General features: G+C 46.1%; 29 non-coding genes across 29 annotated transcripts; 28 read left to right on the top strand and 1 right to left on the bottom strand.

The window, feature by feature from the left end:
• The first annotated feature begins 2,874 nt into the window (after positions 1–2,874).
• trnaf-gaa (transfer RNA phenylalanine (anticodon GAA)) lies at positions 2,875–2,947 on the top strand. The gene has a single exon. It is a non-coding gene; the product is annotated as a tRNA-Phe (tRNA).
• Positions 2,948–3,082: 135 nt separating this feature from the next.
• Positions 3,083–3,154, top strand: trnaq-uug (transfer RNA glutamine (anticodon UUG)). Its single transcript has one exon. It is a non-coding gene; the product is annotated as a tRNA-Gln (tRNA).
• Positions 3,155–3,248: 94 nt separating this feature from the next.
• On the top strand, positions 3,249–3,320 carry trnaq-cug (transfer RNA glutamine (anticodon CUG)). Its single transcript has one exon. It is a non-coding gene; the product is annotated as a tRNA-Gln (tRNA).
• Positions 3,321–4,015: 695 nt separating this feature from the next.
• On the bottom strand, positions 4,016–4,088 carry trnaa-agc (transfer RNA alanine (anticodon AGC)). Its single transcript has one exon. It is a non-coding gene; the product is annotated as a tRNA-Ala (tRNA).
• A 938-nt stretch (positions 4,089–5,026) lies between these two features.
• Positions 5,027–5,098, top strand: trnap-ugg (transfer RNA proline (anticodon UGG)). Its single transcript has one exon. It is a non-coding gene; the product is annotated as a tRNA-Pro (tRNA).
• Positions 5,099–5,173: 75 nt separating this feature from the next.
• Positions 5,174–5,247, top strand: trnai-aau (transfer RNA isoleucine (anticodon AAU)). Its single transcript has one exon. It is a non-coding gene; the product is annotated as a tRNA-Ile (tRNA).
• Positions 5,248–5,353: 106 nt separating this feature from the next.
• On the top strand, positions 5,354–5,426 carry trnaf-gaa (transfer RNA phenylalanine (anticodon GAA)). The gene has a single exon. It is a non-coding gene; the product is annotated as a tRNA-Phe (tRNA).
• Positions 5,427–5,727: 301 nt separating this feature from the next.
• On the top strand, positions 5,728–5,799 carry trnaq-cug (transfer RNA glutamine (anticodon CUG)). Its single transcript has one exon. It is a non-coding gene; the product is annotated as a tRNA-Gln (tRNA).
• A 1,586-nt stretch (positions 5,800–7,385) lies between these two features.
• Positions 7,386–7,458, top strand: trnaf-gaa (transfer RNA phenylalanine (anticodon GAA)). Its single transcript has one exon. It is a non-coding gene; the product is annotated as a tRNA-Phe (tRNA).
• A 9,368-nt stretch (positions 7,459–16,826) lies between these two features.
• Positions 16,827–16,900, top strand: trnai-aau (transfer RNA isoleucine (anticodon AAU)). Its single transcript has one exon. It is a non-coding gene; the product is annotated as a tRNA-Ile (tRNA).
• A 106-nt stretch (positions 16,901–17,006) lies between these two features.
• Positions 17,007–17,079, top strand: trnaf-gaa (transfer RNA phenylalanine (anticodon GAA)). The gene has a single exon. It is a non-coding gene; the product is annotated as a tRNA-Phe (tRNA).
• A 301-nt stretch (positions 17,080–17,380) lies between these two features.
• trnaq-cug (transfer RNA glutamine (anticodon CUG)) lies at positions 17,381–17,452 on the top strand. The gene has a single exon. It is a non-coding gene; the product is annotated as a tRNA-Gln (tRNA).
• A 988-nt stretch (positions 17,453–18,440) lies between these two features.
• trnai-aau (transfer RNA isoleucine (anticodon AAU)) lies at positions 18,441–18,514 on the top strand. Its single transcript has one exon. It is a non-coding gene; the product is annotated as a tRNA-Ile (tRNA).
• Positions 18,515–18,620: 106 nt separating this feature from the next.
• On the top strand, positions 18,621–18,693 carry trnaf-gaa (transfer RNA phenylalanine (anticodon GAA)). The gene has a single exon. It is a non-coding gene; the product is annotated as a tRNA-Phe (tRNA).
• A 135-nt stretch (positions 18,694–18,828) lies between these two features.
• trnaq-uug (transfer RNA glutamine (anticodon UUG)) lies at positions 18,829–18,900 on the top strand. Its single transcript has one exon. It is a non-coding gene; the product is annotated as a tRNA-Gln (tRNA).
• A 1,154-nt stretch (positions 18,901–20,054) lies between these two features.
• trnai-aau (transfer RNA isoleucine (anticodon AAU)) lies at positions 20,055–20,128 on the top strand. The gene has a single exon. It is a non-coding gene; the product is annotated as a tRNA-Ile (tRNA).
• A 106-nt stretch (positions 20,129–20,234) lies between these two features.
• On the top strand, positions 20,235–20,307 carry trnaf-gaa (transfer RNA phenylalanine (anticodon GAA)). The gene has a single exon. It is a non-coding gene; the product is annotated as a tRNA-Phe (tRNA).
• Positions 20,308–20,442: 135 nt separating this feature from the next.
• On the top strand, positions 20,443–20,514 carry trnaq-uug (transfer RNA glutamine (anticodon UUG)). Its single transcript has one exon. It is a non-coding gene; the product is annotated as a tRNA-Gln (tRNA).
• Positions 20,515–20,608: 94 nt separating this feature from the next.
• On the top strand, positions 20,609–20,680 carry trnaq-cug (transfer RNA glutamine (anticodon CUG)). Its single transcript has one exon. It is a non-coding gene; the product is annotated as a tRNA-Gln (tRNA).
• Positions 20,681–21,534: 854 nt separating this feature from the next.
• trnai-aau (transfer RNA isoleucine (anticodon AAU)) lies at positions 21,535–21,608 on the top strand. The gene has a single exon. It is a non-coding gene; the product is annotated as a tRNA-Ile (tRNA).
• Positions 21,609–21,714: 106 nt separating this feature from the next.
• trnaf-gaa (transfer RNA phenylalanine (anticodon GAA)) lies at positions 21,715–21,787 on the top strand. The gene has a single exon. It is a non-coding gene; the product is annotated as a tRNA-Phe (tRNA).
• Positions 21,788–21,922: 135 nt separating this feature from the next.
• trnaq-uug (transfer RNA glutamine (anticodon UUG)) lies at positions 21,923–21,994 on the top strand. The gene has a single exon. It is a non-coding gene; the product is annotated as a tRNA-Gln (tRNA).
• Positions 21,995–22,088: 94 nt separating this feature from the next.
• Positions 22,089–22,160, top strand: trnaq-cug (transfer RNA glutamine (anticodon CUG)). Its single transcript has one exon. It is a non-coding gene; the product is annotated as a tRNA-Gln (tRNA).
• Positions 22,161–23,014: 854 nt separating this feature from the next.
• Positions 23,015–23,088, top strand: trnai-aau (transfer RNA isoleucine (anticodon AAU)). The gene has a single exon. It is a non-coding gene; the product is annotated as a tRNA-Ile (tRNA).
• Positions 23,089–23,189: 101 nt separating this feature from the next.
• trnaf-gaa (transfer RNA phenylalanine (anticodon GAA)) lies at positions 23,190–23,262 on the top strand. Its single transcript has one exon. It is a non-coding gene; the product is annotated as a tRNA-Phe (tRNA).
• A 1,578-nt stretch (positions 23,263–24,840) lies between these two features.
• Positions 24,841–24,914, top strand: trnai-aau (transfer RNA isoleucine (anticodon AAU)). The gene has a single exon. It is a non-coding gene; the product is annotated as a tRNA-Ile (tRNA).
• A 1,406-nt stretch (positions 24,915–26,320) lies between these two features.
• On the top strand, positions 26,321–26,394 carry trnai-aau (transfer RNA isoleucine (anticodon AAU)). Its single transcript has one exon. It is a non-coding gene; the product is annotated as a tRNA-Ile (tRNA).
• Positions 26,395–26,500: 106 nt separating this feature from the next.
• trnaf-gaa (transfer RNA phenylalanine (anticodon GAA)) lies at positions 26,501–26,573 on the top strand. The gene has a single exon. It is a non-coding gene; the product is annotated as a tRNA-Phe (tRNA).
• Positions 26,574–26,708: 135 nt separating this feature from the next.
• Positions 26,709–26,780, top strand: trnaq-uug (transfer RNA glutamine (anticodon UUG)). The gene has a single exon. It is a non-coding gene; the product is annotated as a tRNA-Gln (tRNA).
• Positions 26,781–27,772: the final 992 nt, after the last annotated feature.

Here is a 27,772-nt window from a genome sequence, read left to right as displayed (position 1 = left end):
GTGCCCAGTGTAGCGGCACCAGTGCCCATTGTCCAGGCTCCTTCAGCTGCACCAGTGCCCAGTGTAGCTGCACCAGTGCCCAGTGTCCAGGCTCCTTCAGCTGCACCAGTGCCCAGTGTCCAGGCTCCACCACTGCCCAGAGTGCGGGCTCCTTCAGCTGCACCAGTGCCCAGTGTAGCTGCACCAGTGCCCAGTGTCCAGACTCCACCAGTGCCCAGTGTCCAGGCTCCTTCAGCTGCACCAGTGCCCAGTGTCCAGACTCCACCAGTGCCCAGTGTCCAGGCTCCTTCAGCTGCACCTGTGCCCAGTGTAGCTGCACCAGTGGCCAGTGTCCAGGCTCCACCACTGCCCAGAGTCCAGGCTCCTTCAGCTGCACCAGTGCCCAGTGTCCAGGCTCCTTCAGCTGCACCAGTGCCCAGTGTAGCTGCACCAGTGCCCAGTGTCCGGGCTCCTTCAGCTGCACCAGTGCCCAGTGTCCAGGCTCCACCACTGCTCAGAGTCCGGGCTTTTTCAGCTGCACCAGTGCCCAGTGTCCTGGCTTCACCACTGCTCAGAGTCCAGGCTCCTTCAGCTGCACCAGTGCCCAGTGTAGCTGCACCAGTGCCCAGTGTCCAGACTCCACCACTGCTCAGTGTCCAGGCTCCTTTAGATACACCCTCAGCAATGGTAAATTTTCCTTTTCTATACGAATTGTGACTCATTTAGTTATTTGCCATTAAGCAGTAAACTTTCTTAACAGCATGTAAATACCTAACCAACAGTTATATATTTCCAGGCTGTTGACGAGCACTGCATTCCTGGAATGGACCGGGTGGATGCGTTGGTGGAGTGTCTGGTGGAGCTGCGCACACAGACAAGCCTCACACTTACCAACCAACAAGTTGCGACCATTGTGGGTTTTTGGCAGAACCTGGACAAATTTCATAAAGACAGGGTAGTGTATGCTGCTCGTCATCAAGACAGGCTACTTACAGGACGTTTTAGGTCCCCGAAAAAGAAAGCTGTCTTCACTCCTGGTGTCGAAAGCACAAAAAGGTGTGTTTTGGGTTCTAGCGGCTCTCCAGCACAGTGGCCTAATTGCTGTTGGCTTGTTGAAATGATTTTCATAAGGTTATGTAACATCCACCGAAGCCCCAAGAAACAGCGGACAGAATCTCTGTCTAGATGGGATCTCATTCTTCGTGATTACAGAAGAATTCGGCAGCTAATCTTGAGCAATGGAACGGTGATGAGTGACACAACCCTTCAGCTAGTTGAGGTAAATCAGAGGACTCTTACGACGTGGCACAATAACCGTTTAAAGGGTCAGGAGGTCTCCTTGCTGTTGCAAGGGCTGGACCTTCCAGAGGCACGTCCAGTGGCTTTGGATGCTTTGCCTCCAGCACGAGTACAGCCTGTTGTGCCTCCACAATATAGCCACCAGTTGCATACCTACCAGATGCCACCAGACACAGCTGGACAGGCAAAGACCAAGTTTAGAAAGATTGGGCCCTCAGCTACCTGTACATCTGCCACAGCAACTTCAATCTGGCCATCAGCCGTACACCCTCAGCGTTCAGCCACGTCCACCCAGTTAAGGCCAATTTGTCCCAGGCCGACAGCACCACACCCATTGGTTCCTGACACACCCACTGCCCCTGTTGTGTCTCAGATGTTTCTGGTGCCCTGCCTATTTTGCAACCAGTTTGCGCAGGACAATGTCTGAAATACTTTTCGGCAGCTTTTAGTCCCAAAAAATTAACTAACGTAGAGAGTGTGGCCGCATTGCATCGATGCTCAGTCTGTCTATTTAGGGCAGTGGTTTTCAAACCTGTCCTGGAGGCACCCCTGCCCTGCACATTTTTATTGTCTCCCTTATTAGACACACCCAAATCAGGTCTTGCAGTCTCTACTAATGCTAGCTAACGAGCATAGCTGGGAATGACGGGTTTGATGCAAAGAGGCTGTCCCTCCTCTGGGCTTGCTCCTTTGCACTGACAAAGATTATGTTGTTGAATTAACAAAGAGATTAAGCTTTTGTGTTTAAGGACCTTCTCGGTCTTGTTACGCCAGTATGAATGTGTATGGATTCTTGTATTATGTAGGCTACCTTGGAACACTCGGGTCATGCAGACAACTTTTCACCTCTTTTGCTCACACTGACTTAAAGTCTAAGGAAGCGGTTCTCAATTCTAGTCCTCGCTCCCCCCAGGTCTGCATGTTTTGCATGTCTCTCTTTGTTAGCACACCTGATTCGGATAATCAGCTCATTAGAAGTGAGCTCCTAGCGATTGACATGGTCCCTACACAGTGTTCATTGCTCCCCACTCCCTGAGCAGGGGAAATCCGTCAAAGTATACTTCACTTTGGAACATTGGTTCACGGATTTGTGCTGCACAACTTCTTCACACATGGAGAAGTGTGACATCATTTACCTCTGTATACCTCGATACACCACTGTATTACTCACTATGAATTGAAAGTATACATACGCTTTGAACTTGAATCACGGAGGGATGTCATGTGATGTCCAGTTCTCAGGGCACTTACGTTCGAATGGAACAAATGTCTGAAGCTATACGAGAAACTTACAAAATGTGAAGAGCAGGGGGCGCGAGGACTGGAATTGAGACCCGCTGGTCTAAGTGACATCTGACCGTTTCAGCTGTCCTCCCTAACATCCCTCTACATGTTAGATACAGCCCCATTTTTAGTCCCCGGTTAGCTCAGCTGGTTAGAGCGTGGTGCTAATAACGCCAAGGTTGTGGGTTCGACCCCCGTACTGGCCAGCTGTTTTTATTGTCTGGGGGCTCATCTCTGCTCTGCTCTTCAGCTCTGACAAAGAGTAGGGTGATCTCACTGAAATCACTGCTTGCTAAGCAGAGGTTTGTTGTAGCCAAAATAGCTCAGTTGGGAGAGCGTTAGACTGAAGATCTAAAGGTCCCTGGTTTGATCCCGGGTTTCAGCAACATCTCCCGCACTTTTCCCCTTTTTTGAGGCGGGCCATTGACCAAAAATTACTGGGTTCCAACCTCTCTGTATAACTTTTCCCCACAACCAGAGAGCTATCTGTTTCCAAGTTGGCCTCCAACCAAGCAGTTTCGGTTCCATGGTGTAATGGTCAGCACTCTGGGCTTTGAATCCAGCAATCTGAGTTCGAATCTCGGTGGAGCCTGTGTGCTTTCTTGCCGCAGGAAAAGATAAAACAGCACTAGTTTGGCGATGGTGCCAGTGTTTGTGGCCATGTGAGCAACAGCTGCACCAGATAAGGTTCCATGGTGTAATGGTTAGCACTCTGGACTCTGAATCCAGTGATCCGAGTTCAAATCTCGGTGGGACCTACTTTGCCACCATTTTGCGCAGGACAATGTCTGAAATACTTTTCGGCACCTTTTAGTCCAAAAAAATTAACTAACGTAGAGAGTGTGGCCGCATTGCATCGATGCTCAGTCTGTCTTTTTAGGGCAGTGGTTCTCTAACCTGTCCTGGAGGCACCCCTGCCAGGCACATTTTTATTGTCTCCCTTATTAGACACACCCAAATATGGTCTCGCGGTCTCTTCTAATGAGCTGATGATTTGAAACAGGTGTGTTAGATGAGGGAAACATTCAAAATTTGGAGGGCAGGGGTGCCTCCAGGACAGGTTTGAAAACCACTGCTTTAGGGAACTGTGCGTAAAATGGCACTGTTTTGCAACCAATTTGCACAGGACCATGTCTGAAATACTTTTTGGCAGCTGTGAGCCCAAAAAAAGCTAACGTGGGAGTGTGGCAGCATTGCGTCAACGCTCAGTCGGTCTCTTTAGGGCAATGGTTTTCAAACCTCTTCTGGAGGCACCCCTGCCCTGAACATTTTGTATGTCTCCCTTATTAGACACACCCAAATCAGGTCTTGCAGTCTCTACTAATGAGCTGATGATTTGAAACAGGTTTGTTAGATGAGGGGAAATGCGAAATGTGCAGGGCAGGGATGCCTCCAGGACAGGATTGAAAACCACTGATCTAGGGATGTGTGAGTAAAAGGGCAGGAGCCAACTTGGAGAATGCGGGCATCGATCCCACTACCTCTCGCATGCTAAGCGAGCGCTCTACCATTTGAGCTAATTCCCCTGGCCTTTCAAGATTGACGAGCATAGCTGGGAATGACGGGTTTGATGCAAAGAGGCTGTCCCTCCTCTGGGCATGCTCCTTTGCACTGGCCAAGATTATGTTGTCTAATTAACAAAGAGATTAAGCTTTTGTGTTTAAGGACCTTCTCGGTCTTGTTACGCCAGTATGAATGTGTATGGATTCTTGTATTATGTAGGCTACCTTGGAACACTCGGGTCATGCAGACAACTTTTCACCTCTTTTGCTCACACTGACTTAAAGTCTAAGGAAGCGGTTCTCAATTCTAGTCCTCGCTCCCCCCAGGTCTGCATGTTTTGCATGTCTCTCTTTGTTAGCACACCTGATTCGGATAATCAGCTCATTAGAAGTGAGCTCCTAGCGATTGACATGGTCCCTACACAGTGTTCATTGCTCCCCACTCCCTGAGCAGGGGAAATCCGTCAAAGTATACTTCACTTTGGAACATTGGTTCACGGATTTGTGCTGCACAACTTCTTCACACATGGAGAAGTGTGACATCATTTACCTCTGTATACCTCGATACACTACTGTATTACTCACTATGAATTGAAAGTATACATACGCTTTGAACTTGAATCACGGAGGGATGTCATGTGATGTCCAGTTCTCAGGGCACTTACGTTCGAATGGAACAAATGTCTGAAGCTATACGAGAAACTTACAAAATGTGAAGAGCAGGGGGCGCGAGGACTGGAATTGAGACCCGCTGGTCTAAGTGACATCTGACCGTTTCAGCTGTCCTCCCTAACATCCCTCTACATGTTAGATACAGCCCCATTTTTAGGTCAATTAAGAGGCCAACTTGCATTCGTTAGCCTTTCACACTGTCTCGAGGACTTTGATTGCTTCCACATTAGTTCATGTTCCTTCTTTTGTTGATGCTGAAATAGCTCTTTTTTCTTGGCTCTGGGCAAGAAGGCTCGTTGGTCTAGGGGTATGATTCTCGCTTTGGGTGCGAGAGGTCCCGGGTTCAAATCCCAGACGAGCCCTTGTTCAGGTTAAAATGTGAAGCTTTATTGTCTCATTGCAGGCAGACAATCAGGTAGACATGGATGGCTAAGCCAGGCCGGTTAGCTCAGCTGGTTAGAGCGTGGTGCTAATAACGCCAAGGTCGCTGGTTCGATCCCCGTACTGGCCAGCTGTTTTTATTGTCTGGGGGCTCATCTCTGCTCTGCTCTTCAGCTCTGACAAAGAGTAGGGTGATCTCACTGAAATCACTGCTTGCTAAGCAGAGGTTTGTTGTAGCCGAAATAGCTCAGTTGGGAGAGCGTTAGACTGAAGATCTAAAGGTCCCTGGTTCGATCCCGGGTTTCGGCAACATCTCCCACACTTTTCCCTTTTTTGAGGCGGGCCATTGACCAAAAATCACTGGGTTCCAACCTCTCTGTATAACTGCTTCCCCACAGCCAGAGAGCTATCTGTTTCCAAGTTGGCCTCCAACCAAGCAGTTTTGGTTCCATGGTGTAATGGTCAGCACTCTGGGCTTTGAATCCAGCGATCTGAGTTCGAATCTCGTTCGAGCCTGTGTGCTTTCTTGCCGCAGGAAAAGATAAAACAGCACTAGTTTGGCGATGGTGCCAGTGTTTGTGGCCCTGTGAGCAACAGCTGCACCAGTTAAGGTTCCATGGTGTAATGGTTAGCACTTTGGACTCTGAATCCAGTGATCCGAGTTCAAATCTCGGTGGGACCTATTTTGCCACCAGTTTGCGCAGGACAATGTCTAACTAACGTAGAGAGTGTGGCCGCATTGCATCGATGCTCAGTCTGTCTCTTTAGGGCAGTGGTTCTCAAACCTGTCCTGGAGGCACCCCTGCCCTGCAAATTTTTATTGTCTCCCTTATTAGACACACCCAAATAAGGTCTCGCGGTCTCTACTAATGAGCTGATGATTTGAAACAGGTGTGTTAGATGAGGGAAACATTCAAAATGTGAAGGGCAGGGGTGCCTCCAGGACAGGTTTGAAAACCACTGCTTTAGGGAACTGTGCGTAAAATGGCACTGTTTTGCAACCAATTTGCACAGGACCATGTCTGAAATACTTTTTGGGAGCTGTGAGCCCAAAATAAAGCTAACGTGGGAGTTTGGCAGCATTGCGTCAACGCTCAGTCGGTCTCTTTAGGGCAATGGTTTTCAAACCTTTCCTGGAGGCACCCCTGTCCTGAACATTTTGTATGTCTCCCTTATTAGACACACCCAAATCAGGTCTTGCAGTCTCTACTAATGAGCTGATGATTTGAAACAGGTGTGTTAGATGAGGGGAAATGCGAAATGTGCAGGGCAGGGATGCCTCCAGGACAGGAATGAAAACCACTGATCTAGGGATGTGTGAGTAAAAGGGCAGGAGCCAACTTGGAGAATGCAGGCATCGATCCCACTACCTCTCGCTTGCGCCTACTGCTTCCCACCGACTGGGCCAAAGTAAGCACAAAGTAAGCCCACATGAGCCAATCGCGTTTCGCCTGTGGCTTACTTTTGACCAATCGCGTTCCCCCTGTGGCTTACTTTTGACCAATCGCGTTTCGCCTGTGGCTTACTTTTGATCAATCGCGTTTCTCTTCCGTGGCTTACTTTTGATCAATCGCGTTTCTCTTCCGTGGCTTACTTTTCTCCAATCGCGTTTCTCTCCTGTGGCCTCCTTTTGACTAATCCCCGGTCGTTGTTATTGTCATCTTTGTTAAAGGTAAGGCTATTACTTCATTCATTGAAAATTGGTCATTATTTGTTTATATACAGTGTGTATTTTCGGAAAATGAATCGTGTCAGTATAGCTAGCTAGCATGTACAGTTCATGCTTTCTTCAGTACCTGTGAACCTGTAACTTTTCACATGATAAATGATCAGATAAGTTAAATTTATCGACCGTCAGCTAATTAAGCTATGCTACTGTCAACAATGATGTGTTTATTGTCTAAGAAATCATGGTTTCTGGGCCCTATGAATGAAAATAATGATTAAACTATTTACATTTATATTTGGTATTAACACATAATAACACACACACATTTTAATTGTAAAAATCGTTACCAAATTGTTGTGGAGATATGGAAAACTGCATTTACCAAGAAATAATTGATATTTTCTAAAATAATGTAATAATAATGACTTTTTTTAATAAAAAAAACATTGAGAGTCTTAACTAAAAACAAAAAAAAAAAAGGCCAAATGTATCCATATGGGCCAAAGTATGTGGGAATAGTGCTCATTTTAATTTAGGTAGACCAGAAAGTTAAAAACACAGAAAAATGGCTGAGATTTTAAGAGGTAAAAGCTGTTGTAGCCGAAATAGCTCAGTTGGGAGAGCGTTAGACTGAAGATCTAAAGGTCCCTGGTTCGATCCCGGGTTACGGCAACATCTCCCACACTTTAAGGGGTGGTGTTGGTGCAGTGGATAAGACGCATGCCTTTGGTGTGAGAGACCTGGGTTCGAATCCACTGTGAGACACCAATCTGTCCCTGAGCAAGACACTTGCTACAGCAATTGTAAGTTGCTTTGGATAAAAGCGTCAGATAAATGTAATGTAAAATGTAAAGCACCTGGTGTAACCCTGGGGTAAGATGACAACATTTGAAGTATGATATATTTAATGTAATATTTTGTAGCCTGGTGTGTGTGTAATCATGGTTTAAGATGACAGCATTGAAAATAAAGGGAAATTTCAGACTTCATATTGACGTTACATATTTTATATGTCAGGGATTCCTGTCCTTTGTAGAAAACTCATCTTCAGGACAGTTTATGTCATGGCCATGTTTATTACCACAGTAATATAGTTTATGCGTAGCTTGTTAAATTATTGTTACACACTTAACATACAGGTGTCTTTTAGATTGCAAAAGGTAGTAGTCTTTTTCTGATTTTCATTTCAGAAAATGTATGCATATCCCTCTTTTCAACGCCAATCGGCAACATCATGCCGACTCCTCATGGCGCCTTCGGCGGAGGCGAGGCGCCTTGAAAATGTGGAGTCTGGAAGGGCCAAACCTAAGGAGGAGGTGCTGTCAGAGGCCAGTACTTTTGTCAGCACAAACGGTGGAGAGCCCAGTGACCAGTTTTTAGTACTGGCTCACTGCAAACTTCAGTTTGGGAAGTACCAGGGCCAGAGATTTAGATGGCTCCTGGAAAACTCTCTGGGGTATGCCGTGTATTTGGTGCTCAGCATTTCCAATGAGACGGCGCAGACAACACCCCTGTCAGAAAATAAACACCTGTTCCTACAGTACACTTCTCAAATTAGAGAGATGGCAGAAAAAGTGGAGAAGTATCAGAGGAAGCAGGAAATGCAGGCAGAAGCCCGGGCAACTGGAGACCAGGGCTGCTTGATGGTGGAGTTTGGTGACTTCCAGGGCCGGTCCATGAAAGATGTTTATGAGGACCAGAGCAAGGAGGCTCAAGCCCTCATCAGGTACCTCGTTAAGGCAGATGCCAGGCCCAAAACCAACATGGCCATTTTCAAGACATATGTCCTGAAAAGACGGGCTTCTGCTGTGGGCACCAGCGTACGTCAGCCTGCACCTCACACTGCATCCTCCAGTGCTTCTGCAACCACTGCACCTCCACCTGCAGCTATCCAAACTGGTGTACAGAAGACCGCAACTGTGAAAGCGCTGTTGGCACGTGGCAAAAGTTTGTCGCCTTCACAGCTGGCCAAAAAACTCACGTCACCAGTTAAACCCTGTGAGTAGGAGTGTGAATATAGAATTTTACCTACAGCATTTCTACATATATTAATTTATCATTATGGCAAACTTGTCAACTTGCCGTTTCCAGATCCATTATTGCAGTCCACTTTACCTCCTCCAGCAGCAGAACCCCCAGCCAAACATTTGCCCCCCATGCAGCTTTTCGCTACTGGTAAGTAAGCACCATCTTACATATGTTTGTCTCTGTGTATTGTTCACAATGATAGTTTTAACATTTGTGCTCCAGGCAAGTCCTTTCCCACTGCTGAAGATGATGATGAGGAGCTGGTATTTGCTGCATCACAATGTGAAGCACAGCTAAATACAGGTTTGGCATATGACACAAATGCACATATTACAAGAATGTTTTGTGAAAACACACTGAGAAGCGTTATTTCTTGGGGGAAAATAATCAACATTTTAAAATATGTTTTGTTTACAATACAGAATTATATCATATCATGCCTCAAGCGGGATGCTTTCTTTGAGTGCACTTCTTCAAAACCGTAAGGATGTTCCAAGGTGTCAGTGTATTTATTTGCGTTTCCGAACTTACCCGTTGTTAGATAATCACCAGATAACTTTTTCACACCGCTTGCTCTTCTCACACACTCTTCAGCTCTCCCTGAGCAGACAGGATGGTGGAGATTCATTGTTCTAATGATTAGAGGAACAGTTTTTCCCTACTCTATCTGTGTGTATGCTTCATGTCCGTGGGCTTCGTTGCTTTACACTTAATTCATCACACCACATTTTCCTTCCTCCATTCCATCTGATCCTCATTCTCAGAGAGCTGCACTGAATCCATTCTCCTTAAATTAATATAGTGTATGCTGTGTTCTTTGCTTCCTTAACACTAGTACCACTTTCTTCACTCTCGTTCCTAAATATAACATAATAATTATGAATACTTGTCAAAAAATTGTGCTTTGCAGGCTGTTTGTGCGCTGCATTTATGGCATATTACTATCAAATGCAACAGTCATCCTTATTGTTTTTTTTTTTTTACTATTCACTCAGAGGACTGTGCTGGTCCATCTCCATCAGTGGAAACTGCCAAGGCACCAGCTCCTTCACATCACCAGCCACCAGCTGAGCTTCCAAGTCACTGGAAAGATCAACTTCCACCTTTCCAGCATGAGTGGATCCGGAACACACTATTTAAGGCCAACCCACGAACCGGCAAGTCAGAACTAGTGTCCCAGCTGAAACTTTGGTGGTATCCTCCTCAGCCCCCTTTAATAAACACTCAGCCCCCTGCCTCACCTGACCTCTTCTTCTGTCGGCCCCTTTTCTTATGGATGCCGCTGAAGATGTGGTTATTTCCTCTTGTCTGGGTTCGCCCAGACTGTGGTAAGCACAGACTAACAGCGGCAGGAATTTACCGTACCGTGCGTAAGGTCTTGGACATCGACGGGTGGCATGACCTTGCCACTGAGTATCTGGAGTGCAAACGCTGCAAAAAGAAATACCCTGCCTGGTCTGAGGACATCCTAGGCGGCTGGATATGGGCCACCGCAGTCAGTTTCCAGCTTTGCTGACATACAGGTAATTCATAATGACAATCATTCATTATTAGGTGCTTTTATATGGGTTATTTTTTACCAACTAAAGCATTTGCATGATTATACTGTTGTTTCCTTAGATACTCATGTGACAACCGGGTGCTGAGGATGATGAGGGAGAGGACACTGGGCAACAGTGTGACTCAGCTTTACAGGAAGCTGATGGAACAGCACAGTGAGGCATGGACACAGCGTGTCTTGCAGTACCTGACTGCCTGCGAACCATTCACAAGGTCCTCCCTTGTGCAGCCTCCTGTGTTTGCTGATCCTCCACTTTTACCTGCCCTGCCTAAACCTAAGTGGCTGTTAGCCGTGTATGCCAGGGATGTTCTGGGGCGACTGCACGAGGTCAAGGCCAAATTAACATCTGTCTTTGGCTGTGTTCTCAAGATGGATTCGACAAAAAAGGTATCAAAGCCCTGTTTATATCCAGAAATTTGCCAGATATGGATATGTGTGTGATGTGCGTACATAAAGAGCACATCTTTTATTTTTCACAATAGGTCACAAAGAAACTTGCCGGTGCTGCTTCAGGAACAGCTGCCTGGTGCACAAATGTCGGAAATGAACACGGCCAGGTCCTTGTCTCTGTGCTGACAGCTGCCGAGGGACATGGACTGGACTCCATGGCAGCTGGTCTGATGAAACGCTACCGAGAGGCAGGAGAGGCAGCCCCAAAAGTGATGTACGTGGACAGGGACTGCTGCAGTCAGTATGGCCAATCGCGGGTGAAGACCATGTTTTCGGAGTGGGATGAGCTTGTAGTGCGCCTCGACATCTGGCACTTCATGCGGCGATTTGCTGCAGGTGTCACGACAGAGGCTCATCCACTCTACGGGATCTTCATGGCACGTCTGTCCACGTGCATCTTTCAGTGGGATCCAGAGGATGTGGCTGCTCTTCGCTCTGCAAAAGAGAGTGACCTGGCAGCAAGACTGGCCACATCTCAGAAAAGGCGGTCAGTGCTCGCATTACCCGGAGGGAGTTGGCACTGCACTGCCGGAGGAGGACCAGGGGGGTGGAGGAGACGGCCAGATTGATTGGGTCACTGATTGATCAGTTTGACAGTGCGGATGGGAAGGACACCCTGGGAGTTCCTCTGCTGGACCACGAACGGATCCAGCAGATATGGAAGGAACAGCGCAAGCACGTCCAGTGTATACAAGACCCAGAGGACTTTCCGCTGTACATGAAGACAGGGACATTGAAGAAAGGCAGCGTGGAGCTGTGCTGCTACAGGTGTGCTCGTGGCTCTACCTCCTTGGAGTCGTTCCACTTCCACCTGAACCGTTTTATTCCAGGTATTACATGCATATGGATTATTATTTTTCTGTAGAAAATATAAGCACTGTAACTGCTTCCATCACTTTAAAGTAATGCCGCATTAATAAATGTCACACTCTACATTACAATTACTTTTTAATGTCACAAGTCACTAGTAATACAGGAATAAGTGACAATCATTTTTAATTTAGTTACACAACTCTATTAAATGTAGTATACAAGTTACTTCAGAGCACCTTATGTGTAGTACATATATTGTACATATGTGACATATAAAACCCTTTTTTATATATTTTTTAATATTATTTAACTTTTAGGAACCAGTGCCAGCGATGCGCATTTTCATGCCTATCTCCTTGAGGGCTTGATGCGTTGGAATGATGACCGAATGGAAGATGCCATAAAACGGGCGTCCTTGGCAGTCCTTGGCATTCGGACATATGGCAGTGCCATGAGAGAGGCTGTGGACCGGCTTAGCCGAACAGTCTTTGGGAAGCCCTGGGATGAGCGCTATCGCCCTCCTGGAGCATATACAGGTAAGAAATTTAATTTGTTCTTTTGCAATATTCTATTAAGTTATCTATTTAGCCTCCAATGTACTTGATAAATTATTAAGAGCACTTTTTTTCTTTTTTTTATTATTTTATTAATGTAGGTGAATTGCTGGGAATTGAGTACCTTTACAGCCAGACTGGCAAAACACTGACTCCAGTGCTCCAGAACCCAGAGGAGGAAGACCGGCTGGTGGAGCAGGTTGATGATCAGGACCTGCTAGATGAGGGGTTTGAGGAAGAGAGCATGGAGGACATCACAGTTCCAGTGCTGTATGAGGATGACCCCTGCCGTGATCTCAGAAACAGCCCCTCATCTTTGCCTCTGCCTCAGTCCCCAGCATCACTGGCTGAGCCGTCCGCATCATCTGGAGGAGAGGGACAGCATCTTGCCCCTGCCTCTTCAGTGCTGTCACAGCCATCTGACACTGGAAGCAGTGTCTCCGGCGAGGCTCAGGTAAGACACTCTAAGGGCTTTATTTTGTTTCAGTCTCGTTTTATTCCAAATACACTACAAGCAAGGTGTTTTTCTTTAAGCCTGCATTTATTTGATTCAAAATACAACAAAAGCAGTAATATTTTGAAATATTTTTACTATTTAAAATAACTGCTATCCATTTGAATATATTTAAAAAAGTAATTCAGTCTTGTGATTTCAATGCTGAATTTTAGCATCATTACTCAGGGCACACGATTCTTCAGAAATCATTCCAATTTGCTGCTAAAAAAACCGGGTGCCGGGTGCTATATTATTATTATTATTATTAGGTTAAAAATAGCTCCTAGAGATTTTTTGTTTAGGTTTCTTTGATGAATAGAAAGTTCAGTATACATTGTAACATTATAAATGTCTTTATCATCTATTTAATGCGTCCTTGCTAAATAAAAGTATTAATTTCTATAATTTAATACTAAATATATAATGATTTAAATGGTCTGACTCCACACTTTTGGATGGTATAGTGTATAATGTTAAAAAAGCTTTTCATTACAGATAAACTCTTATCTTGGATCCTTCTATTCATCAAAGATTCTTGAACAAAATGTACACAACTGTTCTAAATATTGATAATAATATCAATAAAAAAAATGTTTCTAGAACAACAAATCAGGATATCTGAATGATTTCTGAAGATCATGTGACACTGAAGACTGGAGGAATGATGCTGAAAATACAGCTGAGCATCACAGAAATAACTTACACTTTAAACTATATTCAAATAGAAAGCATTTTTATTTTAAATAGTAAAATTATTTCACAATATAATGGCTTTTGTTGTATTTGAATAAAATAAATGCAGGCTTGTTGAGCAGAATTCTTTAAAAAATGTAAAAAAATATTTCTGTTCAAAGGCTTTTGACTGAAAGTGTATATTAACACTAATCTGCATTTCCTAGGGAGCAGTCATTGGACCTGATGGCATCGCTGGGTGGGACAAGGTCCAGGATCTGGCTGGTTTCCTGGTGGGTCTTCGTGAGGCTCCTTACCTCACCGACCTGCAGGTGACAGAGGCCATCCAGCTGTGGACAGCTCTCCCTGGCGTTGATAAACAGCGGGTCAACTATCAGCCTCGACATCAGCCTCAGCTGACACATGGGCGCTTTAAGGCACCGAAGCGGTCCGGAGTCACACCGGGTGTGGAGAGTGTGAAACGGTGTCTGATTGGACATCCTGGGGGTCCAGCACAGTGGCCCAGCACCAGTCGCTTGGTTGAGGCCATTTGTATGAAGCTGTGTGCTTTACACAAGTCACCGACCAAGAAGGCTGGAGTTTGCACCCCCAGGTGGTCTAAAATCCTTTCAGATTACCACCACATCCGAGACCTGGTGCTTAACAGTCGAAGGCTGATGGATGAAACAATGATCCAGCTGTTTGAGCTGAACCAGAGGACACTCATTCAGTGGTAAGCAAGGCACATTATTTGGTTCCAGGGAACTGAATACTTCTGTACACACACACACACACACACACACACACACGCACATATATATATATATATTTTACAAGTAATTTACTTTCAGGTTTCAACGGCAGCAGAAGAATCAACAAATGAGTGTCCTTGCTCAGGGACTGACTCCATCTGACCCAATTGATGTGGCTGATATGCAGCTTCCTCTGCCGAGGGAAAATTGGATGACGTGCCATCAACATCAGGCCCAAAACATCAATTTATCCTTCCGCCAAATCGAGAAGGACAGGCTCCAATTCTGCAACCGGGTCGCCGGCCCACTGCTGCCAAAAGGGAGTGCCCTATCGCACCCGTCCCCACAGCAGCAGGAGTTGTGCAGCCCATTTCAGCACCTGGGTCACTGTTAGGCACACTAGTCCTTAACCCAGACATGACTGTGTCGATGGTGATTTCATCTTCTGGTGCTTTGACATCCGGTCCAGGCCCAGCTCCGCCTGCTCCAGCGCCTGCTCCAGCGCCTGCTGCTTCTGTGTCCCGTTACACCCAGAGGAACAGGCGCCGGCGGGCCCTGGAGACGGAAAGCGGAGTCCATAAGAGGAAGTATGTGCGAGGGGTAACTTTTAACAAGTGCAGCGAATGTGGGCAGCCCAAAACTAAAGAGTTTGGTCATAGCCGATATGGGAATGCCACATTTTGCTCACGCTCCTCTAATGGAAAAACTTTAGATGATTGGTTGGCAGAACAGCGGCAGGCAAAATAAATGACAAACTCCGCCTCCATAGTAAATAATTTATTTCCTGTGTATATTTTGTATATATTATATGGGCCCACTCTTTTCATATATATTTTTTTAATATAAGTAGTACATAATATCTTTCCTGTATATATATATATATATATATATATATATATATATATTGTTTATATTATATGGGCCCATTCTTTTCATATTTTTTTTTATACAAGTACATTATATCTATCCTGTATATATTTTGTTTATATTATATGGGCCCACTCTTATCATATTGTCCTTTTTATATTGTGTGTATGTATGTGTGTGTTCATTTTAATAAAACATTTTGTATATATTACTTGGGCCCACTCTTTTATATTGTTCTTTTTATATTGTGTGTATGTGTTTGTATTCATTTTAATAGAACATTTTTTTGATCAGATAAAAAAAAATCTGCTAAATCATATCAATCAAATCATATCCACACACACAAAACATATTTGAAGAAACGTTTTTTATTAATTCTATTTAAACAAACATGAAAAAAGTTTTTTTAATACACACACACACACACACAAATCTATGTAGTATAAAAGCAATCAATGGTATGTCATAGATAACAAAATAAAAGTCTCGGTTTATTGCACGCTTAACAATACACGTCGTGGACATATGACGTCACGGCTCATCTGAGAGAGCACGGGTTCGAATCCAGGCCGCGGAGGGTAGAATTGTTTCACATGTAATAACAACTCTTCAAAACGCAAAAACATATACCCCGAGTATTGCCGCAGGGGAAATCCTTCGGCGTTTTCACGTGTTCTGCGTCTTTTTCGCTTGCGTGCGGGGCTCAAAGATTGGACCCCTTCCTTTGCACAGCGAGCACTCTACCATTTGAGCTAATTCCCCTGGCCTTTCAAGAATGACGAGCATAGCTGGGAATGACAGGTTTGATGCAAAGAGGCTGTCCCTCCTCTGGGCTTGCTCCTTTGCACTGGCCGAGATTATGTTGTCAAATTAACAAAGAGATTAAGCTTTTGTGTTTAAGGACCTTCTCGGTCTTGTTATGCCAGTATGCAAGTGTGTATATTCTTGTATTATGTAGGCTACCTTGGAACACTCGGATCATTCAGACAACTTCTCACACTGACTTAAAGTCTAAGGAAGCGGTTCTCAATTCTAGTCCTCGCTCCCCCCAGGTCTGCATGTTTTGCATGTCTCTCTTTGTTAGCACACCTGATTCGGATAATCAGCTCATTAGAAGTGAGCTCCTAGTGATTGACATGGTCCCTACACAGTGTTCATTGCTCCCCACTCCCTGAGCAGGGGAAATCCGTCAAAGTATACTTCACTTTGGAACATTGGTTCACGGATTTGTGCTGCGCAACTTCTTCACACATGGAGAAGTGTGACATCATTTACCTCTGTATACCTCGATACACCACTGTATTACTCACTATGAATTGAACGTATACATATGCTTTGAACTTGAATCACGTAGGGATGTCATGTGATGTCCAGTTCTCAGGGCACTTACGTTCGAATGGAACAAATGTCTAAAGCTATACGAGAAACTTACAAAATGTGAAGAGCAGGGGGCGCGAGGACTGGAATTGAGACCCGCTGGTCTAAGTGACATCTGAACGTTTCAGCTGTCCTCCCTATTATCCCTCTACATGTTAGATATAGCCCCATTTTTAGGTCAATTAAGAGGCCAACTTGCATTCGTTAGCCTTTCACACTGTCTCGAGGACTTTGGTTGCTTCCACGTTATTTCAATGTTCCTTCTTTTGTTGATGCTCTTTTTTCCTGGCTTTGGGCAGGAAGGCTTGTTGGTCTAGGGGTATGATTCTCGCTTTGGGTGCGAGAGGTCCCAGGTTCAATTCCCAGACGAGCTCTTGTTCAGGTTAAAACGTGAAGTTTTATTGTCTCATTGCATTCACAAACATTATGGCAGGTTTTTTCCAATCAAGCAGACACGGGTGGCTAAGCCAGGCCGGTTAGCTCAGCTGGTTATAGCGTGGTGCTAATAACGCCAAGGTCGCGGGTTCGATCCCCGTACTGGTTAGCTGTTTTTATTGTCTGGGGGCTCATCTCTGCTCTGCTCTTCAGCCCCGACAAAGAGTAGGGTGATCTCACTGAAATCACTGCTTGCTAAGCAGAGGTTCGATGTAGCCGAAATAGCTCAGTTGGGAGAGCGTTAGACTGAAGATCTAAAGGTCTCTGGTTCGATCCCGGGTTTCGGCAACAGCTCCCACACTTTTCCCTTTTTTGAGGCGGGCCATTGACCAAAAATCACTGGGTTCCAACCTCTCTGTATAACTGCTTCCCCACAGCCATAGAGCTATCTGTTTCCAAGTTGGCCTCCAACCAAGCAGTTTCGGTTTTATGGTGTAATGGTCAGCACTCTGGGCTTTGAATCCAGCGATCTGAGTTCGAATCTTGGTGGAGCCTGTGTGCTTTCTTGCCGCAGGAAAAGATAAAACAGCACTAGTTTGGCGATGGTGCCAGTGTTTGTGGCCCTGTGAGCAACAGTTGCACCAGTTAAGGTTCTATGGTGTAATGGTTAGCACTCTGGACTCTGAATCCAGTGATCCGAGTTCAAATCTCGGTGGGACCTATTTTGCCACCAGTTTGCGCAGGACCTTCTCGGTCTTGTTACGCCAGTATGCATGTGTATGGATTCTTGTATTATGTAGGCTACCTTGGAACACTCGGGTCATGCAGACAACTTCTCACCTCTTTTGCTCACACTGACTTAAAGTCTAAGGAAGCGGTTCTCAATTCTAGTCCTCGCTCCCCCAGGTCTGCATGTTTTGCATGTCTCTCTTTGTTAGCACACCTGATTCGGATAATCAGCTCATTAGAAGTGAGCTCCTAGTGATTGACATGGTCCCTACACAGTGTTCATTGCTCCCCACTCCCTGAGCAGGGGAAATCCGTCAAAGTATACTTCACTTTGGAACATTGGTTCACGGATTTGTGCTGCGCAACTTCTTCACACATGGTGAAGTGTGACATCCTTTACCTCTGTATACCTCGATACACCACTGTATTACTCACTATGAATTGAACATATACATACGCTTTGAACTTGAATCACGGAGGGCTGTCATGTGATGTCCAGTTCTCAGGGCAATTACGTTCGAATGGAACAAATGTCTGAAGCTATACAAGAAACTTACAAAATGTGAAGAGCAGGGGGCGCGAGGACTGGAATTGAGACCCGCTGGTCTAAGTGACATCTGACCGTTTCAGCTGTCCTCCCTAACATCCCTCTACATGTTAGATACAGCCCCATTTTTAGGTCAATTAAGAGGCCAACTTGCATTCGTTAGCCTTTCACACTGTCTCGAGGACTTTGATTGCTTCCACGTTAGTTCATGTTCCTTCTTTTGTTGATGCTGGAATAGCTCTTTTTTCTTGGCTTAGGGAAAGAAGGCATGTTGGTCTAGGGGTATGGTTCTCGCTTTGGGTGCGAGAGGTCCAGAGTTCAAATCCCGGACGAGCCCTTGTTCAGGTTAAAACGTGAAGCTTTATTGTCTCATTGCATTCACAAACATTATGGCAGGTTTTTTCCAATCAGGCAGACATGGATGGCTAAGCCAGGCCGGTTAGCTCAGCTGGTTAGAGCGTGGTGCTAATAACGCCAAGGTCGCGTGTTCGATCCCCGTACTGGCCAGCTGTTTTTATTGTCTGGGGGCTCATCTCTGCTCTGCTCTTCAGTTCCAACAAAGAGTAGGGTGATCTCACTAAAATAACTGCTTGCTAAGCAGAGGTTTGTTGTAGCCGAAATAGCTCAGTTGGGAGAGCGTTAGACTGAAGATCTGAAGGTCCCTGGTTCGATCCTGGGTTTTGGCAACATCTCCCACACTTTTCCCTTTATTGAGGCGGGCCATTGACCAAAAATCACTGGGTTCCAACCTCTCTGTATAACTGCTTCCCCACAGCCAGAGAGCTATCTGTTTCCAAGTTGGCCTCCAACCAAGCAGTTTTGGTTCCATGGTGTAATGGTCAGCACTCTGGGCTTTGAATCCAGCGATCTGAGTTCGAATCTCGGTGGAGCCTGTGTGCTTTCTTGCCACAGGAAAAGATAAAACAGCACTAGTTTGGCGATGGTGCCAGTGTTTGTGGCCCTGTGAGCAACAGCTGCACCAGTTAAGGTTCCATGGTGTAATGTTTAGCACTCTGGAATCTGAATCCAGTGATCCGAGTTCAAATCTCGGTGGGACCTATTTTGCCACCAGTTTGCGCAGGACCTTCTCGGTCTTGTTACGCCAGTATGCATGAATATGGATTCTTGTATTATGTAGGCTACCTTGGAACACTCGGGTCATGCACACAACTTCTCACCTCTTTTGCTCACACTGACTTAAAGTCTAAGGAAGCGGTTCTCAATTCTAGTCCTCGCTCCCCCAGGTCTGCATGTTTTGCATGTCTCTCTTTGTTAGCACACCTGATTCGGATAATCAGCTCATTAGAAGTGAGCTCCTAGTGATTGACATGGTCCCTACACAGTGTTCATTGCTCCCCACTCCCTGAGCAGGGGAAATCCGTCAAAGTATACTTCACTTTGGAACATTGGTTCACGGATTTGTGCTGCGCAACTTCTTCACACATGGAGAAGTGTGACATCCTTTACCTCTGTATACCTCGATACACCACTGTATTACTCACTATGAATTGAACATATACATACGCTTTGAACTTGAATCACGGAGGGCTGTCATGTGATGTCCAGTTCTCAGGGCACTTACGTTCGAATGGAACAAATGTCTGAAGCTATACAAGAAACTTACAAAATGTGAAGAGCAGGGGGCGCGAGGACTGGAATTGAGACCCGCTGGTCTAAGTGACATCTGACCGTTTCAGCTGTCCTCCCTAACATCCCTCTACATGTTAGATACAGCCCCATTTTTAGGTCAATTAAGAGGCCAACTTGCATTCGTTAGCCTTTCACACTGTCTCGAGGACTTTGATTGCTTCCACGTTAGTTCATGTTCCTTCTTTTGTTGATGGTGGAATAGCTCTTTTTTCTTAGCTTAGGGAAAGAAGGCTCGTTGGTCTAGGGGTATGATTGTCGCTTTGGGTGCGAGAGTTCCCGGGTTCAAATCCTGGACGAGCCCTTGTTCAGGTTAAAACGTGAAGCTTTATTGTCTCATTGCATTCACAAACATTATGGCAGGTTTTTTACAATCAGGCAGACATGGATGGCTAAGCCAGGCCGGTTAGCTCAGCTGGTTAGAGCGTGGTGCTAATAACGCCAAGGTCGCGGGTTCGATCCCCGTACTGGCCAGCTGTTTTTATTGTCTGGGGGCTCATCTCTGCTCTGCTCTTCAGTTCCGACAAAGAGTAGGGTGATCTCACTAAAATAACTGCTTGCTAAGCAGAGGTTTGTTGTCGCCGAAATAGCTCAGTTGGGAGAGCGTTAGACTGAAGATCTGAAGGTCCCTGGTTCGATCCCGGGTTTCGGCAACATCTCCCACACTTTTCCCTTTATTGAGGCGGGCCATTGACCAAAAATCACTGGGTTCCAACCTCTCTGTATAACTGCTTCCCCACAGCCAGAGAGCTATCTGTTTCCAAGTTGGCCTCCAACCAAGCAGTTTTGGTTCCATGGTGTAATGGTCAGCACTCTGGGCTTTGAATCCAGCGATCTGAGTTCGAATCTCGGTGGAGCCTGTGTGCTTTCTTGCCACAGGAAAAGATAAAACAGCACTAGTTTGGCGATGGTGCCAGTGTTTGTGGCCCTGTGAGCAACAGCTGCACCAGTTAAGGTTCCATGGTGTAATGTTTAGCACTCTGGACTCTGAATCCAGTGATCCGAGTTCAAATCTCGGTGGGACCTATTTTGCCACCAGTTTGCGCAGGACCTTCTCGGTCTTGTTACGCCAGTATGCATGTGTATGGATTCTTGTATTATGTAGGCTACCTTGGAACACTCGGGTCATGCACACAACTTCTCACCTCTTTTGCTCACACTGACTTAAAGTCTAAGGAAGCGGTTCTCAATTCTAGTCCTCGCTCCCCCAGGTCTGCATGTTTTGCATGTCTCTCTTTGTTAGCACACCTGATTCGGATAATCAGCTCATTAGAAGTGAGCTCCTAGTGATTGACATGGTCCCTACACAGTGTTCATTGCTCCCCACTCCCTGAGCAGGGGAAATCCGTCAAAGTATACTTCACTTTGGAACATTGGTTCACGGATTTGTGCTGCGCAACTTCTTCACACATGGAGAAGTGTGACATCCTTTACCTCTGTATACCTCGATACACCACTGTATTACTCACTATGAATTGAACATATACATACGCCTTGAACTTGAATCACGGAGGGCTGTCATGTGATGTCCAGTTCTCAGGGCACTTACGTTCGAATGGAACAAATGTCTGAAGCTATACAAGAAACTTACAAAATGTGAAGAGCAGGGGGCGCGAGGACTGGAATTGAGACCCGCTGGTCTAAGTGACATCTGACCGTTTCAGCTGTCCTCCCTAACATCCCTCTACATGTTAGATACAGCCCCATTTTTAGGTCAATTAAGAGGCCAACTTGCATTCGTTAGCCTTTCACACTGTCTCGAGGATCAAATCCCGGACGAGCCCTTGTTCAGGTTAAAACGTGAAGCTTTATTGTCTCATTGCATTCACAAACATTATGGCAGTTTTTTTCCAATCAGGCAGACATGGATGGCTAAGCCAGGCCGGTTAGCTCAGCTGGTTAGAGCGTGGTGCTAATAACGCCAAGGTCGCGGGTTCGATCCCCGTACTGGCCAGCTGTTTTTATTGTCTGGGGGCTCATCTCTGCTCTGCTCTTCAGTTCCGACAAAGAGTAGGGTGATCTCACTGAAATCACTGCTTGCTAAGCAGAGGTTTGTTGTAGCCGAAATAGCTCAGTTGGGAGAGCGTTAGACTGAAGATCTGAAGGTCCCTGGTTCGATCCCGGTTTTCGGCAACATCTCCTACACTTTTCCCTTTTTTGAGGCGGGCCATTGACCAAAAATCACTGGGTTCCAACCTCTCTGTATAACTGCTTCCCCACAGCCAGAGAGCTATCTGTTTCCAAGTTGGCCTCCAACCAAGCAATTTTGGTTCCATGGTGTAATGGTCAGCACTCTGGGCTTTGAATCCAGCGATCTGAGTTCGAATCTCGGTGGAGCCTGTGTGCTTTCTTGCCGCAGGAAAAGATAAAACAGCACTAGTTTGGCGATGGTGCCAGTGTTTGTGGCCCTGTGAGCAACAGCTGCACCAGTTAAGGTTCCATGGTGTAATGGTTAGCACTCTGGACTCTGAATCCAGTGATCCGAGTTCAAATCTCGGTGGGACCTATTTTGCCACCAGTTTGCGCAGGACCTTCTCGGTCTTGTTACGCCAGTATGCATGTGTATGGATTCTTGTATTATGTAGGCTACCTTGGAACACTCGGGTCATGCAGACAACTTCTCACCTCTTTTGCTCACACTGACTTACAGTCTAAGGAAGCGGTTCTCAATTCTAGTCCTCGCTCCCCCAGGTCTGCATGTTTTGCATGTCTCTCTTTGTTAGCACACCTGATTCGGATAATCAGCTCATTAGAAGTGAGCTCCTAGTGATTGACATGGTCCCTACACAGTGTTCATTGCTCCCCACTCCCTGAGCAGGGGAAATCCGTCAAAATATACTTCACTTTGGAACATTGGTTCACGGATTTGTGCTGCGCAACTTCTTCACACATGGAGAAGTGTGACATCCTTTACCTCTGTATACCTCGATACACCACTGTATTACTCACTATGAATTGAACATATACATACGCTTTGAACTTGAATCACGGAGGGCTGTCATGTGATGTCCAGTTCTCAGGGCACTTACGTTCGAATGGAACAAATGTCTGAAGCTATACAAGAAACTTACAAAATGTAAAGAGCAGGGGGCGCGAGGACTGGAATTGAGACCCGCTGGTCTAAGTGACATCTGACCGTTTCAGCTGTCCTCCCTAACATCCCTCTACATGTTAGATACAGCCCCATTTTTAGGTCAATTAAGAGGCCAACTTGCATTCGTTAGCCTTTCACACTGTCTCGAGGATCAAATCCCGGACGAGCCCTTGTTCAGGTTAAAACGTGAAGCTTTATTGTCTCATTGCATTCACAAACATTATGGCAGTTTTTTTCCAATCAGGCAGACATGGATGGCTAAGCCAGGCCGGTTAGCTCAGCTGGTTAGAGTGTGGTGCTAATAACGCCAAGGTCGCGGGTTCGATCCCCGTACTGGCCAGCTGTTTTTATTGTCTGGGGGCTCATCTCTGCTCTTCAGTTCCGACAAAGAGTAGGGTGATCTCACTGAAATCACTGCTTGCTAAGCAGAGGTTTGTTGTAGCCGAAATAGCTCAGTTGGGAGAGCGTTAGACTGAAAATCTAAAGGTCCCTGGTTCCATCCTGGGTTTCGGCAACATCTCCCACACTTTTCCCTTTTTTGAGGCGGGCCATTGACCAAAAATCACTGGGTTCCAACCTCTCTGTATAACTGCTTCCCCACAGCCAGAGAGCTATCTGTTTCCAAGTTGGCCTCCAATCAAGCAGTTTTGGTTCCATGTTGTAATGGTCAGCACTCTGGGCTTTGAATCCAGCGATCTGAGTTCGAATCTCGGTGGAGCCTGTGTGCTTTCTTGCCGCAGGAAAAGATAAAACAGCACTAGTTTGGAGATGGTGCCAGTGTTTGTGGCCCTGTGAGCAACAGCTGCAACAGTTAAGGTTCCATGGTGTAATGGTTAGCACTCTGGACTCTGAATCAAGTGATCCATGTTCAAATCTCGGTGGGACCTATTTTGCCACCAGTTTGCGCAGGACAATGTCTGAAATACTTTTCGGCACCTTTTAGTCCAAAAAAATTAACTAACGTAGAGAGCGTGGCCGCATTGCATCGATGCTCAGTCTGTCTCTTTAGGGCAGTGGTTCTCAAACCTGTCCTGGAGGCACACCTGCCCTGCACATTTTTATTGTCTCCCTTATTAGACACACCCAAATAAGGTCTCGCGGTCTCTACTAATGAGCTGATGATTTGAAACAGGTGTGTTAGATGAGGGAAACATTCAAAATGTGAAGGGCAGGGGTGCCTCCAGGACAGGTTTGAAAACCACGGCTTTAGGGAACTGTGCGTAAAATGGCACTGTTTTGCAACCAATTTGCACAGGACCATGTCTGAAATACCTTTTGGCAGCTGTGAGCCCAAAAAAAGCTAACGTCGGAGTGTGGCAGCATTGCGTCAACGCTCAGTCGGTCTCTTTAGGGCAATGGTTTTCAAACCTTTCCTGGAGGCACCCCTGCCCTGAACATTTTGTATGTCTCCCTTATTAGACACACCCAAATCAGGTCTTGCAGTCTCTACTAATGAGCTGATGATTTGAAACAGGTGTGTTAGATGAGGGGAAATGCGAAATGTGCAGGGCAGGGATGCCTCCAGGACAGGATTGAAAACCACTGATCTAGGGATGTGTGAGTAAAAGGGCAGGAGCCAACTTGGAGAATGCGGGCATCGATCCCGCTACCTCTCGAATGCTAAGCGAACGCTCTACCATTTCAGCTAATTCCCCTGGCCTTTCAAGAATGACGAGCATAGCTGGGAATGACGGGTTTGATGCAAAGAGGCTGTCCCTCCTCTGGGCTTGCTCCTTTGCAATGGCCGAGATTATGTTGTCGAATTAACAAAGAGATTAAGCTTTTGTGTTTAAGGACCTTCTCGGTCTTGTTACGCCAGTATGCATGTGTATGGATTATTGTATTATGTAGGCTACCTTGGAACACTCGGATCATGCAGACAACTTCTCACCTCTTTTGCTCACACTGACTTAAAGTCTAAGGAAGCGGTTCTCAATTCTAGTCCTCGCTCCCCCCAGGTCTGCATGTTTTGCATGTCTCTCTTTGTTAGCACACCTGATTCGGGTTGAAACGTGAAGCTGTATTGTCTCATTGCATTCCCAAACATTATAGCTGGTTTTTTTGAATCAGGCAGACACTAATGGCTAAGCCAGGCCGGTTAGCTCAGCTGATTAGTGCGTGGTGCTAATAACGCCAAGGTCGCGGGTTCGATCCCCGTACTGGCCAGCTGTTTTTATTGACTGGGGGCTCATCTCTGCTCTGCGCTTCAGCTCCGACAAAGAGTATGGTGATCTCACTGAAATCCCTGCTTGCTAAGCAGAGGTTTGTTGTAGCCGAAATAGCTCAGTTGGGAGAGTGTTAGACTGAAGATCTAAAGGTCCCTGGTCTCTGAATCAAGTGATCCATGTTCAAATCTCGGTGGGACCTATTTTGCCACCAGTTTGCGCAGGACAATGTCTGAAATACTTTTCGGCACCTTTTAGTCCAAAAAAATTAACTAACGTAGAGAGCGTGGCCGCATTGCATCGATGCTCAGTCTGTCTCTTTAGGGCAGTGGTTCTCAAACCTGTCCTGGAGGCACCCCTGCCCTGCACATTTTTATTGTCTCCCTTATTAGACACACCCAAATAAGGTCTCGCGGTCTCTACTAATGAGCTGATGATTTGAAACAGGTGTGTTAGATGAGGGAAACATTCAAAATGTGAAGGGCAGGGGTGCCTCCAGGACAGGTTTGAAAACCATGGCTTTAGGGAACTGTGCGTAAAATGGCACTGTTTTGCAACCAATTTGCACAGGACCATGTCTGAAATACCTTTTGGCAGCTGTGAGCCCAAAAAAAGCTAACGTCGGAGTGTGGCAGCATTGCGTCAACGCTCAGTCGGTCTCTTTAGGGCAATGGTTTTCAAACCTTTCCTGGAGGCACCCCTGCCCTGAACATTTTGTATGTCTCCCTTATTAGACACACCCAAATCAGGTCTTGCAGTCTCTACTAATGAGCTGATGATTTGAAACAGGTGTGTTAGATGAGGGGAAATGCGAAATGTGCAGGGCAGGGATGCCTCCAGGACATGATTGAAAACCACTGATCTAGGGATGTGTGAGTAAAAGGGCAGGAGCCAACTTGGAGAATGCGGGCATCGATCCCGCTACCTCTCGAATGCTAAGCGAACGCTCTACCATTTCAGCTAATTCCCCTGGCCTTTCAAGAATGACGAGCATAGCTGGGAATGACGGGTTTGATGCAAAGAGGCTGTCCCTCCTCTGGGCCTGCTCCTTTGCAATGGCCGAGATTATGTTGTCAAATTAACAAAGAGATTAAGCTTTTGTGTTTAAGGACCTTCTCGGTCTTGTTACACCAGTATGCATGTGTATGGATTATTGTATTATGTAGGCTACCTTGGAACACTCGGATCATGCAGACAACTTCTCACCTCTTTTGCTCACACTGACTTAAAGTCTAAGGAAGCGGTTCTCAATTCTAGTCCTCGCTCCCCCCAGGTCTGCATGTTTTGCATGTCTCTCTTTGTTAGCACGCCTGATTCGGGTTGAAACGTAAAGCTTTATTGTCTCATTGCATTCACAAACATTATAGCTGGTTTTTTTCAATCAGGCAGACACTAATGGCTAAGCCAGGCCGGTTAGCTCAGCTGATTAGTGCGTGGTGCTAATAACGCCAAGGTCGCGGGTTCGATCCCCGTACTGGCCAGCTGTTTTTATTGTCTGGGGGCTCATCTCTGCTCTGCGCTTCAGCTCCGACAAAGAGTATGGTGATCTCACTGAAATCCCTGCTTGCTAAGCAGAGGTTTGTTGTAGCCGAAATAGCTCAGTTGGGAGAGTGTTAGACTGAAGATCTAAAGGTCCCTGGCTCGATCCCGGGTTTTGGCAACATCTCCCACACTTTTCCCTTTTTTGAGGCGGGCCATTGACCAAAAATCACTGGGTTCCAACCTCTCTGTATAACTGCTTCCCCACAGCCAGAGAGCTATCTGTTTCCAAGTTGGCCTCCAACCAAGCAGTTTCGGTTCCATGGTGTAATGGTCAGCACTCTGGGCTTTGAATCCAGCGATCTGAGTTCGAATCTCGGTGGAGCCTGTGTGCTTTCTTGCCGCAGGAAAAGATAAAACAGCACTAGTTTGGAGATGGTGCCAGTGTTTGTGGCCCTGTGAGCAACAGCTGCACCAGTTAAGGTTCCATGGTGTAATGGTTAGCACTCTGAACTCTGAATCAAGTGATCCATGTTCAAATCTCGGTGGGACCTATTTTGCCACCAGTTTGCGCAGGACAATGTCTGAAATACTTTTCGGCACCTTTTAGTCCAAAAAAATTAACTAACGTAGAGAGTCTGGCCGCATTGCATCGATGCTCAGTCTGTTTCTTTAGGGCAGTGGTTCTCAAACCTGTCCTGGAGGCACCCCTGCCCTGCACATTTTTATTGTCTCCCTTATTAGACACACCCAAATAAGGTCTCGCGGTCTCTACTAATGAGCTGATGATTTGAAACAGGTGTGTTAGATGAGGGGAAATGCGAAATGTGCAGGGCAGGGATGCCTCCAGGACAGGATTGAAAACCACTGATCTAGGGATGTGTGAGTAAAAGGGCAGGAGCCAACTTGGAGAATGCGGGCATCGATCCCGCTACCTCTCGCTTGCGCCTACTGCTTCCCACCGACTGAGCCAAAGTAAGCACAAAGTAAGCCCACATGAGCCAATCGCGTTTCGCCTGTGGCTTACTTTTGACCAATCGCATTTCGCCTGTGGCTTACTTTTGACCAATCGCGTTTCGCCTGTGGCTTACTTTTTACCAATCGCGTTTCGCCTGTGGCTTACTTTTGAACAATCGCGTTTCTCTTCCGTGGCTTACTTTTGATCAATCGCGTTTCTCTCCTGTGGCCTCCTTTTGACCAATCGCCGTTGTTGTCATCTTTGTTAAAGGTAAGGCTATTACTTCATTCATTGAAAACTGGTCATTATTTGTTCATATACAGTGTGTATTTTTGGAAAATGAATCGTGTCAGTATAGCTAGCTGGCATGTACAGTTCATGCTTTCTTCAGTACCTGTGAACCTGTAACTTTTCACATGATA

The sequence above is a fragment of the Carassius carassius genome, chromosome 8, assembly GCF_963082965.1.
Source record: "Carassius carassius chromosome 8, fCarCar2.1, whole genome shotgun sequence".
NCBI lineage: Eukaryota > Metazoa > Chordata > Actinopteri > Cypriniformes > Cyprinidae > Carassius > Carassius carassius.
This window is presented reverse-complemented; position numbering and strand designations above follow the sequence as displayed.